This window comes from Muscardinus avellanarius (genome assembly GCF_963383645.1).
Source record: "Muscardinus avellanarius genome assembly, chromosome: 19".
NCBI lineage: Eukaryota > Metazoa > Chordata > Mammalia > Rodentia > Gliridae > Muscardinus > Muscardinus avellanarius.
The window spans coordinates 5,568,518-5,582,456 of NC_137805.1; positions in this window are offsets into that span (position 1 = coordinate 5,568,518).

Here is a 13,939-nt window from a genome sequence, read left to right on the forward strand (position 1 = left end):
TTCAAAGTATTTTTTTTCTTTTCCTGAGTCTATATAGGTCAGGTCTGTTCTGTGCTGTCATATGCAGCAGACAGTAGCCACATATGGCTACTCAGCACTGAAAATGCAGCCAATGAGGCCAAGACAGTGAAATTTTAATTTCAATTTTATATTTAATTTTATTTATTTTTTATTTTATTTATTTTTTATTAATTTATTTTTTAAATTGGTGCTTTGTAGTCATATATCAATCACATTGGAGTACAAGACTTGAGAGGATATACAAGCACACATCATCCAATTAGCCCTTCTCCAGCCCCCATCCCACTCCCTCCCCCGCCCTCCATCCCACGCTTCTTTGGTGATTTACTTTGATACATTTGTTTATGTACCTCCTGCGTTTTAAAGAGGCTCCGTCCTCCAGTATTACATACCCTCTGATTGGTCACATTAGTTGCTTCACTATAGGGTCCTTTCTATAGCTCAACCTCTTCCTGTTGCCCTTTTCCTCCTAGTTATTGCTGATTAAGAGAAGCGTCTGATTTATATTTTCTGTGATATTTCTCTGTGCATGCTGTGTTGCAAGTACCGATCCCACTCTTGATGGTCCCAGTAGTGGCCTGGCTACTCAGTGGACTGATCCAGACCTCGCTGGCTCAAGTAGCGGCCTTGCCTCATGGGAGGCCCCAGTTCTGGTCTCGCTGGCCCCTGCACCGGTCTAATACCTAAGCTGGCTTTGGTCCCAGCCTTGGAGGCCGCAGGAGTGAACTTGCCTCACGACAGGCTCCGATGCTGGCCATTGGCCCCTGCACCGGCCTAACCCCTTGGCAGGATTCCAATCCCGGCCTCGGAGGCCCCAGCACTGGCCTAGCCCCATGGCAGGCTCCGATGCCGGCCTTGCTGGCCCCAGCACCAGCCTAACCCCTCGACAGGCTCTTATCCCGGCCTCGGAGGTCCCAGTACCGACCTTGCCTCACGGCAGGCTCTGATCCCGGCCTAGGAGGCCCCAGTACCAGCCTTGCCTCATGGCAGGCTCCAATGCCAGCCTCGCTGGCCCCAGCACCGGCCTAACCCCTCGGCAGGCTCTTATCCCGGCCTCGGAGGCCCCAGCACCGGCCTTGCCTCACGGCAGGCTCCGATGCCGGCCACGCTGGCCCCAGCACCGGCCTAACCCCTCGGCAGGCTCTTATCCCGGCCTCAGAGGCCCCAGCACCGGCCTTGCCTCACGGCAGGTTCCGATGCTGGCCTCGCTGGCCCCAGCACTGGCCTAACCCTCGGCAGGCTCTTTTCCCGGCCTCGGAGGCCCCAGTACCGGCCTTGTCTCATGGCAGGCTCCGATGCCAACCTCGCTGGCCCCAGCACCGGCCTAACCCTCGGCAGGCTCTTATCCTGACCTCGGAGGCCCCAGTACCGGCCTTGCCTCATGGCAGGCTCTGATGCCGGCCTTGCTGGCCCCAGCACCGGCCTAACCCCTCAGCAGGTTCCGGACCCGACCTCGGAGGCCCTTGCACAGGCCTTGCCTCATGGCAGGCTCCAATGCCGGCCTCACTGGCCCCAGCATCGGTCTAACCCCTCGGCAGGTTCCAATCCCGGCCACGGAGGACTCAGTAGTGGCCTTGCCTCACAGCAAGCTCTGATGTCTGCCACTGGCCCCGGCGCCCGCCTAACCCCTCAGCAGGTTTCGATCACTGTCTCTGTGGTTATTATTTCAAAGGTTCCAGGTGTAATGTATCAGATCTCTGTCTCCCCTGATTACTGGCCACTGGCATTGCCACTGCCTCCACCGTTTCAAATCCTTCCCAGGCTCTTTTTCCACTCTGAATGTTGTCCAGTGTTCCTAAGCATGCGTGATGGTAGCATTCGACATTTGGTGTAATTTCTCCAAAAAAATAAAGTTGGTAAGATCCGGTTTCTGCTTCTCCTGAATACAAGTCTCCACCACCATCGCGGAGAACTCTTTCAACACCGCATTTCTCCTTGGTCTCCGCTAAACTCTCTCCTTACAGGTGATGTCTGAGATTCTTAACAATATAGAGAAATAGCAGTCCTCTTTCATGGCGAATTTTTCCATAAGTTCCAGTGCATTTAGATAAGTTTTGTCTGCATCTCCAGTGTCCTGGCATCCATAACGGCTTTCTTACCTCCTCTCCGATATTTTTCTTTATCTTTTTCTGTTCTGGGCCCGGTTTCTCCAGGGGTCTGGCGTGCTACTCGCAGTTCAGCCGGGGCCCAGAGTCCCACGACCCAGGCCCCATCTGACGTGCCCCGCACGCGACCCCCGCCCAGAACCCAGCGTCTTACTGGGCCCGGTTTCTCCAGGGGTCTGGCGTGCTACGCGCAGTTCGGCCCGGGGCCCAGGGTCCCGCGACCCGGCCCCGGCTGGTGTGCGCCGCGCGCGACCCCCGCCCAGAACCCCTTATATTTAATTTTAAATAGTCACTTTTGGCTAGCACATCAAAAAGCAGAGTTCTTCATGATCATAGCTGCTTTCTAGGTGTGTCTTTTTCCCCTTTAACCTCAGTTTTCTCATTGGTGAAATGAGAAGAATGGATCATTTTAATTTTTATATTCTTTAAATCGAATCTTATATAGAAGCCTCACATGTAAAACAGATAAATATATAAAATGGCTCAGACACATTAAATAAGAGCAATAGATTTTTCTTAAAAGATACCAAGTGACTCTGTAAGCTCCAGTACTTATTAAGGAAGGAAGGGTATTTGAGATGCAAAAATAAAACAGATTGAAGGAACAAAAGAGTCTGGAAATAGACTGCGTTCAGAGAATTTGCTATCTGATAAAGGCTATGTTTTAAGCAGGAAGTAAAATAAAAATAGTGTTATAACTATACTATTGGGTTATTTCTTAAGCATAATTTTTTGGGTGTGTGAGTGTGAGGATGGAATCCAGGGGGCATTCTACCTCCAAACTACACCCCCTGCCCTAGTTTTTATTTTTTATTTTGAAACAGGGTCTCACTAAGTTGCAGAGAGTCTCACTAAGTAGCTGAGTCTGTCTGTGAACTGTGATCCTCTGGTCTCAGCCTCCCAAATATTGGGATTAAACTCTAGAGTGACTTTATAGATACATCACATAAATAGGATATAATAAAATATAAGGTATTAAATATAAAGAAATATCTTTTATAGTTAAGCTTGAAACATCCTTAAAAATGAAGACACTAAGTCAAAATTTAAATCTAGAAACTAGCAAATGAACCAGATTGGTCTTATCTTCCAGCAGGTGTTCTCAGGCAACGAGCATTCTATATCACATCCCCACTGAACTGGAGCTGACCTTCTAGTGAGAAAGGTGATCACTCCTTTAGAAGTAGGTGACCAAGAGTTTCAGTCTACACTTATGGTTCTGGTAGATTATTGATGGGATCCCTTTTCAATTTCAGTGGGGTCCTAGGAAGATAATATATTATATGGTCATAATGCTTACAAGATTAGGGCATGAGGGACTACAGTGAACATACTTTAATCGCTCTACTCCAACTTTCTTTCATATGAGCATCTTTGCTCAACTATATTTAAATAATAATATATTTTTAATTATTTGAAAGGTGAGAGTTAATATGAAAGCATATTTTTCTAATAAATTTTAAAAACATAAAGTAAACTACCAAAAATTTTAAGTTTCTTTATAAACTACATTCTTAGATGTAGTTGCTGCCTGGAGCTTAGGGTTAGTTTGGTAGTTCCATTATATATGGTTGTACATTTATAATAATATTTGTTTTGTTATATTAATGGGGCTAAAATATAATATGGTATAAATTCTTGGCATAAGGCAGCATCAGCACCACATTTGAATTATTTTTTTCCTTTTCACTTTATGGAATGTGTTAAAGATGTTTCAGCATCAGGAATTTACATCTTTTTATTTTCAGTAACGACAGTGCTTTTTCCACAGTAGGGATGGGGTGATAAGGATAATAATGATGACTATATTCTATTAATCAGAATCCATGAATATGTTTCATTACATGGTAAAAAGAACTTTATAGGTATGATTAGGAGTATGGAGAGGTTATACTTACTTATCCAGGTGGGCCTAACCTAATCACAGGAGTCCTTGAAAGTAGAAGAAAGCAGGAGGATAGGTCAGAGGATTCAATGTGCCCATTGCTGACTTTGGTGATAGAGGAAGGGGCAACAAGCAAAGAAATCAGCTTATAGCTATCAGGAAACAAACAAAACACCTCAGCCTGAAAAAACCTCCCAACAACTGAAAAGAACAGGAAGCAGATTCTTTTCCAAATGTATTCAGTTCTTATGGATCACCAGGCTGAGCTTGACATAGCACTGCATGGTCTTTAGTGCCTCTTTGCCCTGTAAGATCCTAATCTTCAGGAAGATAAAATGTGTAATGTTCCCTAACCATTGCGGGGTTTAGTACATTTCTCTCTAAATACTACAGTTTCATATCATTAACCAGAGTTCAATACTTACAGTTTAGTTTTGAGGTAAGAGTGCATGCAGTCTTACCTCAAAAATTCATATGTAAAGTATATCATGTGACAGGTTTGACAAATGCATACATCTATGTAACACAAACCTCTACCAAAACAGAAAGAAAACAGGATGTTCCGTCTTGCTTTTACTCAGCCAGGCCCCCACTCCAGAGGCCAGGGATGTAGAGTAATGTTCTGATACATTATCATAAACACTTTTGAGTCAATCTCCCTTTGTTCATAAAAGTGCTTTGTCATTTGAACTTGTATAGGAATAATAAGCAATCATGTGCATTCTTCCTACTGTCAGCTTACTCTGTGAGGTGACTTCTCACATTCCTTACGCATCCTGAATAAGGTAACTCAGCCTTCTACATCCCTGAATACACTGCCAGGTAGAGTATTGTATAAGAGTTCAATATGCATTAGCTGGAATAGAAGGCTGCATTCCTAAAAGAATCTGAAATATCAGAAAAAAACATAATTTCTGTATTGTGCTGTTTGGGATTGGAGTTGAAGGAAGAGTAAATGTTTCTTTTTTTAATTGTTTTATTGGTACACTGTATTCATACATCATAATGGGATAAAAATACTTTTGTAGACATACATGCACACATCGCCCAGTTAGCCCCTACCCGAACCCCACCCCATTCCCTCCCCATGCTTGGCTTAGTGGTTGACATCTAGTATTTTTAGCAATTTATCCAAAATTAACAATGATAATATCACATAACATTTTCATTTGTCCGATACCAAGCTTTTGATGACTTAAAGATAACATTTCAATATTTCTTTTTGCTTTCTTTCTTACCAGAGAATATTTTTTAGGTGAAATTATCATACATTCATTTATTTATTTTTCAGAAAAAATCTATATGGAATATGGACTCTAGATACCCAAAATAAACAACGCTAGAAGATGTATATTTTCTGATTTCAAATCATATAAAGCTACAATAATTGAAATAGTGTAGTACTGTTCTAAAGGCAGATATATAAACCATTGGAGCTAAATAAATACCTAGAAATAAATTCTTCCATATATTGTCAAGTTATGTTTGACAAGGTTTCCATGAACATTTGGTGGGGGAAATAATAATCTTTTAACTAAATATTGTTGAAAATAATAATTACATGAAAAAGAATAAAATGAACCCTTACCTAACACCATATACAAATATTAACTCAAAATAGATAAAAGACCTAAATATAAATCTTAAGACTATAAACTTTTAGAAGAAAATATGGGTCATAAAACCTCATGACATTGAAATTAGCAGTGATTTCTTGGATATGATTTCAATGGCACAGGCAACAAAAGGGTAAATAAACTCCCTAAAAAAATTGTATATATAAAGACAATGTAAACAGAGTTAAAAGTTACTGATAGAATGGGATAAAATATTTCCAAATGCTATATCTGATGGTATATTAATATTCCAAATAAAAATCTTAAAAATTAGCAACAATAAAAGCAAATAATAAAATTTAGAGATAGGTAAAAAAACTAACATAAATAATGAATCTTCACAGATAACCAATCTTACTTGTCTGTTGGATGGAAAACCTTGTTTCTCTGGTTTTGGTGTGTATTACTTATTTCTTCTCTGTAGTTAATCTCTTTGAGTATTTTCTCTAGTACTGGTTTTGAAGACATAAATTCCTTCAGTTTCAGTTTGTCATGGAAGCTTTTTATTTCCCCATCTAATTTTATAGAAAGTTTTACTGGGTAGGAAATTTTTGGCTGGAAGTTGTTTTCTTTCAGAGTTTGGAATATGTTACTCCAAGCCCTTCTGGCTCTCATGACTTGGTTTGGGAAGTCTAGAGTGATTCTAATTGGTATGCCTCTGAATGTCACTTGGCCCTTTGTTTTTGTTGCCTTTAAGATTCTCTGTTTGGCTTCCACATTAGTCACTTTGACAATTATGCGGCGTGGGAATCCTCTTTTCTGATCCTGTCTAAAGGGAGTTCTATAAGTTTCTTGGACCTGTGTATCTACCTCTTGCTCTATGTTTGGAAAATTTTCTGCTATTACTTCCTTGAAGAGATTGTTAATACCTTTGTTTTCACCTTCTTTTCCCTCCTCTATTCCAATTATTCTTAGGTTAGCTCTCTTAAAATGGGTTCATATTTCTTCAATGTCAGATGCCTGCTGTCTGATTTTTTTTTTCTAAATTAGAAACCATGTTTTCATTTTTGGAGTGATCATCTTCTAGGAGCGAGATTCTATTCTCCATGTGGTCTAATCAGTTGTTTATACTTTGAATTGAGGCCTTTACTTCATTGATTGCATCCTTTATCTCTTTTTGGCTCTTTCTGAATTCTTTTTGAAACAGCTCTATTATTTCTACAGTTATTTTCCTGATTTGATTTTCTAGAAATCTCTGAATTTGTGTTTTATCAGGTTCTGATGTTGTGGGGTTGTGGGTATTCATTGCTCCATTGTTATTCCTCTTTCTCATGATTTCGGAAGTTTGCGCCTTCTCTGGGTTCTTCCCTTGGGTCACTACGGCTTCACTTAAGGTGTTCTGGATCTCGAGTCTGTGGTATCTTAGTCACCACTACTCCTTTACTGGGTTGTATCTCAGAGTCTCAGACCCAGGGAGTCAATTGAGGCTGCTTTAGACCATGGGGGGTGCCAGGTTGGGCATTCTCCTGTTGGGAGTTGTGACTATGGTGTGATATCTCTGCTACCACCACTCCCCCACTGGGTCAAGTCCCTGGGTGTGCAGTACTGGGATTTCTCCTCTAGGGGCTGAAATTTGACTCACTGTTGTTAAGTGCGCTGATGGAACTGTTGTGGACTCAGTGAATTAGCTGCTGCTTTTGCCGGTGGTTATATGGCGCCGCTGCCACGCCCTCGTCTGTGAGGCTGGCGTATTTCTTCTCTGTTTTTGAGCTCCGCTCTGAGTCCCTGCAGGGTGTGCTGAGCCCAGCCCCTGGGAGCTTTAGATGCTCCATGCACCGAAAAATTTGCCGAATTCCGCCCGGCAGATCCACAGCAGCTCACCTCGGCTTGCTGTCTGCCAGTCCTCTCTGGCACCTGGTGGCTGGTTGAGTGCGTTGGTCTGGTGTCGTCCGGTGAACTCGCCGCTGCTGCTTTCAGTAAAGTGCTGCTGCTGTGTCCTCGGGCGTGAGGCCTGCGTATCTCCTCTCTGGCTTTGAGCTCCGTTCTGAGTCCCCCTCCTCTCTGGGGCCTGGTGCTGCGAGGAAAGGTGGCGTCCGTGTGGCTCCATGCCGCGGCTCCGGCCGCAGCACTGTGGTTTGGTTCCTTTCTTGTGTCTCATTTTTCCAGCTGTCTTTTTCTCTGTCCCTTGTAATTACATTTTTTTTTTGTTTCTCTGCTGATGGTGTTTTCTGTCTATGAAAGGCACTGATTTTGTGGTAATAGAGATTAGTTGTTAGCGGGGCTCATAAGCCCCACTTTTCTCCATTGCAATCTTCCCCAAGAGTAAATGTTTCTAAGTTTCAACATTTGAGAAGAAATAGGGAACATATATCTGCATTTTTTTTTTTTTTTTGGTGGTACTGGGGTTCCTGGAAGCCCTTCTACCTCTGGGCTATACTCCCAAACCTATTTTTAGTTTTTTTTTTAAATTTAGAAACATGGTCTCCTAAACCAGTGCACGCAGCTGGCTTCAAACCAGCGTGATCCTCCTGTCTCCACCTCCCAACCACAAGGATTACAAGCATGTGCCACCACACCCGGCCTATATCTGCATTTTTAGCTGCGTTTTCTTCTTTTTTTTTTTCAAGAGGTGCTAGGTATGCTTCTACATGTACCTTCTCAGAATGGGTTCATTTTGTGGCAGAGAACAATTCCTACCTGAAAACTGTCAGAGCTCCTTACATCCTTTAGCATCTGCAGTAACAACTGCAGTAATAGAGGATGTTCATAGTCCAGAACAGTATTGTAAATAGAATTGTTGAGTTACAGCCAAGCATGGGTGGAAAATAGCAGGCTCCAATGATTGCTCTGCCATTAAGAATCATATCTGCATTTCTTACAATTCTGCAGAAAATGTTCTTAATAGTAATTCTGTGTTCTACTTATTTGGAAAGATTGGCTTTGTGTACAGCAGTGCGCTAGAAGATTGGAGATGTATAAAATGGTTCTTGCTTTTTTATTTCTGGAGATTAGAAATTACAGGGTGAAAAGCCATTGAAGAGAATATGGTACATGCTGAATTTAGCTTGGTAGTTCACCAGAACTGAATTACCTTCCAAAAGGTGCAAATTCAGAGTACATAAATATTTTCTTTGTGTAATGGATGGTTATTTGACATTATTAAGAAAAAAATCAAACTATTTTTTAAAAAAGTAATATATTTTGGCCATAAAATGACTACTGCTGTAGGTGTCCTTACTTACCTTGTGGAATTTAGCTGCTAGAATGAAACATTAGCTTCATCATTTGATACTTATAAAGCACATTTGGAGTCAGCAAACCAAGCATGATCAATTTTTATCTCAGGCATTTAAAAGAACTCTGCACTTCAGTTCAGAACATTTAAATTGACTATTTAACTTGAAAAATTGACAGATTTGCTCTTTTTTATTTTGCTCCATATCTTCTTCTGAATTATTATTTGTTATTATGATGGTTTTCTTCTTGCCACATTTTTCTCTTAAAGAGAGAGACACCTTGGCAAAGGAGGCCTATGCTATAGGTACTGTTGGATGCATCCTGGATGATGGACTGGAGTTTATGTTCTTTTGCTGGAAATCATTCAGTTTGTTCCAAGAAATCACTCACAGAGGTCTTCACAGAGGGATCACACATTAAAGCAGGTTTTGTCTCTCTGTGCTCCTAATGTTGCTTTTTAAAATGTTCATGTTTGTGCATTCATATTCATTAGGAGTCAAAGCAATCTGCCATCCTGGTTAATTTCCCCATTCAGACAAGCAATAGAGAATTCTACAATATTTCCTGTGGTGGACAGTAAGGAATCGCTAAGTCAACTTGGTACTTCTCCCTACTGGGTAAATGATTCCACAGAATAGTTAACAGGGCGTTGAAATCTGCACAGACAGAAATGCTAATGCCTCCGTCAAATACCTGTGCTTATCAGCTCAATCTTTGGTGGTTGGAATCTGACATAAATCCTCTGAATGCATTAAAGTCAGCTTTGGTACCTGGCAGAGAGGCTTGTTATGTTGACCTTGGGCAAAGCCTTCCCTGACAGCAATTCAATAGAAAGATGGGTGCCCAGATTGTATTTTTTTTATAAAGAAGAGAATGAAGAAGCTGTTTAAGAATTTACTCTTATGCACCATAAAGTAGAATTCAGGCATCTGTGTATGAGCTATGTTCCAATGAGACTCCAAGAAAGAAGAAAATTATGCCAAGATTAGAGAAAGGGACATCTAACTGCTCACTATCACTCACTTCTCTGTGGGGGCTAAACATGCTTAATGACTTTGTGTTCCTTCCAGCAGAGTTTTAGTGCCATAGACTGTGATATTTTGGAACAAAATGTGAAGAAGAGCATGTCTCTAGAGTTTCTCAGATAATCTGGGGGTAGCAGTATACTGAATGAAATCAATGAGGGTTTCCTAATGAGGATTAACTACTTAAATTTGAACCCCCTGAATAAAACATGAAGGTACCATTTATAAAAATAACTAAAGACCTATTTCTTTTTAAATGCAAGTTAAAATTGGTCAAGACCCAGCATCATAATAATAATATTCTGGAAATATTGACTAAATATAATTAATTTCACTTGTTTCCTTTTACTTTTTAATATAAAGTTACTATAAAAGTTAAAATTAAATCTGTGGCCCACCTTTTATTGCTAATGGGCAATCTTGCTCTATGGTGGGGGTTGGATCATGATCCAAACTTTCTGCAGTCTTTTTTATAAATAAAATTTTATTAGAACACAATCATATCTATTTGTCTATATACTGTGTATTCTTGCTTTTGGAATCATTGATATTTAAAATTTTTGGCTATTTTGATGAAAAAATGTACTACTTTTTGACCACCTGCTTTGCTTTCTCCCATTTGCATTATATATTACAAGAATCATTTATTTTTTTCTCCTACATTCCCCTTCTAAACTCTTTGCCCCTTCCATATCACACTTCTGCATCTTTCATATAGCAGCTGGAAGGATATGTATGATTATCTATATAATTTTTTAAATTGAAATGCTAGGTATTGAACCCAAGGCCTCACACATGCTAGGAAAACTCTGAGCTATATTCCCAGGTCTTATATGTGCAAATTGTACATAAGGTTTTACCACAGCGCATTTTTTTGTTTTCGGTACTGGGGATTGAACTCAGGGGTAGTCTACCTCCAAGCTACACCCCAGCCCTATTTTGTATTCTTTATTTTGAAACAAGGTCTCATTAAGTTGCAGAGGGCCTCACTAAGTAGCTGAGGCTGGTCATGAACCTGTGATCCCCCTGTCTCAGCTTCCCAAGTACTAGAATTACAAGTGTGTCGCACCATGCCTGGCTACCACTGCACATTTTTTATAGTCTGAATTAACTTCTTTTCAAGGTGTATTCATACCATGGCATTTGGCAAATGCTACAGATCAGAGCTTTCTTTTTAGGGAGTTGGAGGAAGTTCTAAGTGACTCTGAGCACACCATTGCAAATAGGAAGAAGAAATTTATTGTAAAAGACTGAATGGTTTAGAAAGTAGAGAGGAGTGGAGTGTGTGTGTGTGTGTGTGTGTGTGTGTGTGTGTGTGTGTGTGCGTATGAGAGGGAGAGAGAGAGAGAGAGAGAGAGAGAGAGAGAGAGAGAGAGAGAGAGAGAGAATGAACATGCATGAACATACATACCTTTTTGGTCAAAGCAATCACAGACAGGAGAAATGAAAAGTAAAAGTAAGGCATTTAAAATGCATTCAGGGACTGTAAATGAAGCCATTTGTAGTCCAGGAAAGGGAGGACATCATTCATATTTCAGGAGAGATTCAGAAAGAGAATGATTTGTGCAGGTTGATAATGGTATTTTAGCAAAGCTCTTAGTTTCTGGAAAAAAAATGAACGCATATGGAACCATACCTGTCCTACTGGTACCATGATTCCTGGGTTGGTTCAGAGGGGACTGCTTGCCTCATTTTTTCCCCATTCTCTGAGGGCAGACAACTATCTATGTGAATCCTACAGGTCTTTATGGGCTAATGAGCAATCAGGCCCAGAGCTTTTGATTCCTTCTACTTTGCTTCTTTTCTAGCTCATCAACATGTTTTCTTCTTACCTGCCAATTCATGAAGAAGTATTAGATGTTCTGAAATATTGTCATTCCAGATTTAAAGAATGTAGGCTCAAGCTGTGCTGTGTTGTATTCTAAAGCACACATTTCATTCACATCAGTTGTCAGACACTTGAGATCGAGCCATACTAACACAGAGGAGACCTGGCCTTTCTGTGCTATGCTTTGGTTTATTCAGTGCCACATGTAGACTTTGCAACAAAAAAATCAGAAATCTTGAGAGCCCCACCACCTAGAAAGAAGCATATAAGATTTATTTAAGTTCAGGCTGCAAAATTCCAAGGCACACTAGCTTAAGAAAAAAATATCCATCAATGATGTATAGATGAATAAACACATCAAATTATGCTCCATATCACATGACACCAGGGAAATAAAAATCAGAACAATTAGATACCCCACAAACCTGTTATAATGGACAATGGAGAATATAAAAACCAACAAATACTGGCAAAGATGGGAGCAACAGCTGGGTACAGTGGTGCACTCTTGTGATCCCAGTATTGGGGAGGCTGAAACATGAGGATTGCAGATTCAAAGACAGCTTCAACAATGTAGCAAGACTCTCGGCAACCTAGAGAGACCCTGTTTCAAAACAAAACAAAACAAAACAAAACAAAAAAGCCTAGGTATGTCTCTCAGAGATAAAATGCCCTTGAGTTCAATCCCCAGTATGGAAAAATAAAATATATAACAGGAATTCTTGGACATTGCTGATAAGAATGTAAAATGAAAATGATACAGCCAGTTTGGAGGACAATTTGGAAGTTTTTATAAAACCTATTCATAGTATTATCATGAATTCCAGGGATTGTGCCCCTTGGTATTTGCCTAAATGAGTTAAAAACATATGCACATGGAAAAACTTGCACATGGATATTGATAGCAATTTTGTTGATATTTGCCGAAATGGAAAATGATGATGCTATCCTTCAGTAGTTACACATCTACCATAGATTCCCAAACTTATTGACTTACTTTACCCCTGGCTGCTTCAAATGTTCTTTTATTTTTACTAAGTCTCCTCCCTTAAATAGCAAACAAGGTTACTACTGCTCCCCTGGATTCTTCTAGCATCCTTCCTCCTCAGGAACAATATGACTGACTTTGGAAATAGGCAATAAAATATTGCTCATAGTTAACTAGGATGGGAGGGATTAATGATCATGACACAGAAGATTTTTAGGGCAGTGAAACTCTCCTGGGTGATGCTCACACATATCATTTTAAATTCCAGACCCATAGAATGCATAACACCAAGAGTGAATCCTAATATAAGCTATATGTTTTTAGTGATGATAGCATGTAAATGTAAGCAGTGAGTGATGTTAATAATACAGGAGGTATACATGTGCAAGAACATGGACTATAGCAGATATCTCTGTACCTTCTGCTCAATTTTGCTGTGAACCTAAAACCACTCTAATGATAGTGTATATGCATTATTATATATGTAATTGCTTGGAAAAAGGCTTTCCTTCAGCACAGCTTGATCCGCACCTTAAATAATATCACTAGAGCCAGCTTTTCTGATCTGTCCAACTTTTCATTTTTCTCTTGTCCATGTTTGCTTTATTTTAAGATGTGTGCTCCCTTCACAGATGTAAGGTGACTATGGAGGTCCTAGATCTTACATTTTCTTGACTGCTAATTCCATAAGAAAGGGTTAGAAATTTTTCTCCTAGGTGACTCAGTGGGGGGTCGAGTGTAATAATAACTAATACACACATTAGCTTTTAATTCACTACTTAATATGTAATCTACCTATAGGAATCAGTTTAATCTTTACATCTTCCATATGATAAGTATACTTGGGTTATTCCTTTGTAGGAAATAATGGATCAGAGATAGAGAAAGGTAAGTAATGTTTCAAGTGTACACCTCTGGAAGGTGGCATTGTGGTGACTGGAACTCAGGCAGCTACTCCCCAGGGTCTAATCCTCCACATGACCCACTACATCACATGATCTCCCAGAATGCTTTTGTGTTACTGGATCTGAAGGGTCCATGTGCACCAGTCTCTGAATCAATCCCATGGCTGCTGATTGCTGAGCCCTGAGTTGAATCAGGTATCCTGAATTTAGGGTGTTCTGCTCTGTCAGCAGTACACAGAATACATATTGGATATAGGAGTTTTCCCTCAGCCTATGACTTAAACAGAGCAAAAGCTTCAGCGTTTACTAAAGTGGGATCTGAAGCCACGAGGCTTAGTGATTTTCACTTTGGCAGTACAGACTCTTCTACATAGACACAGCAGATTCCC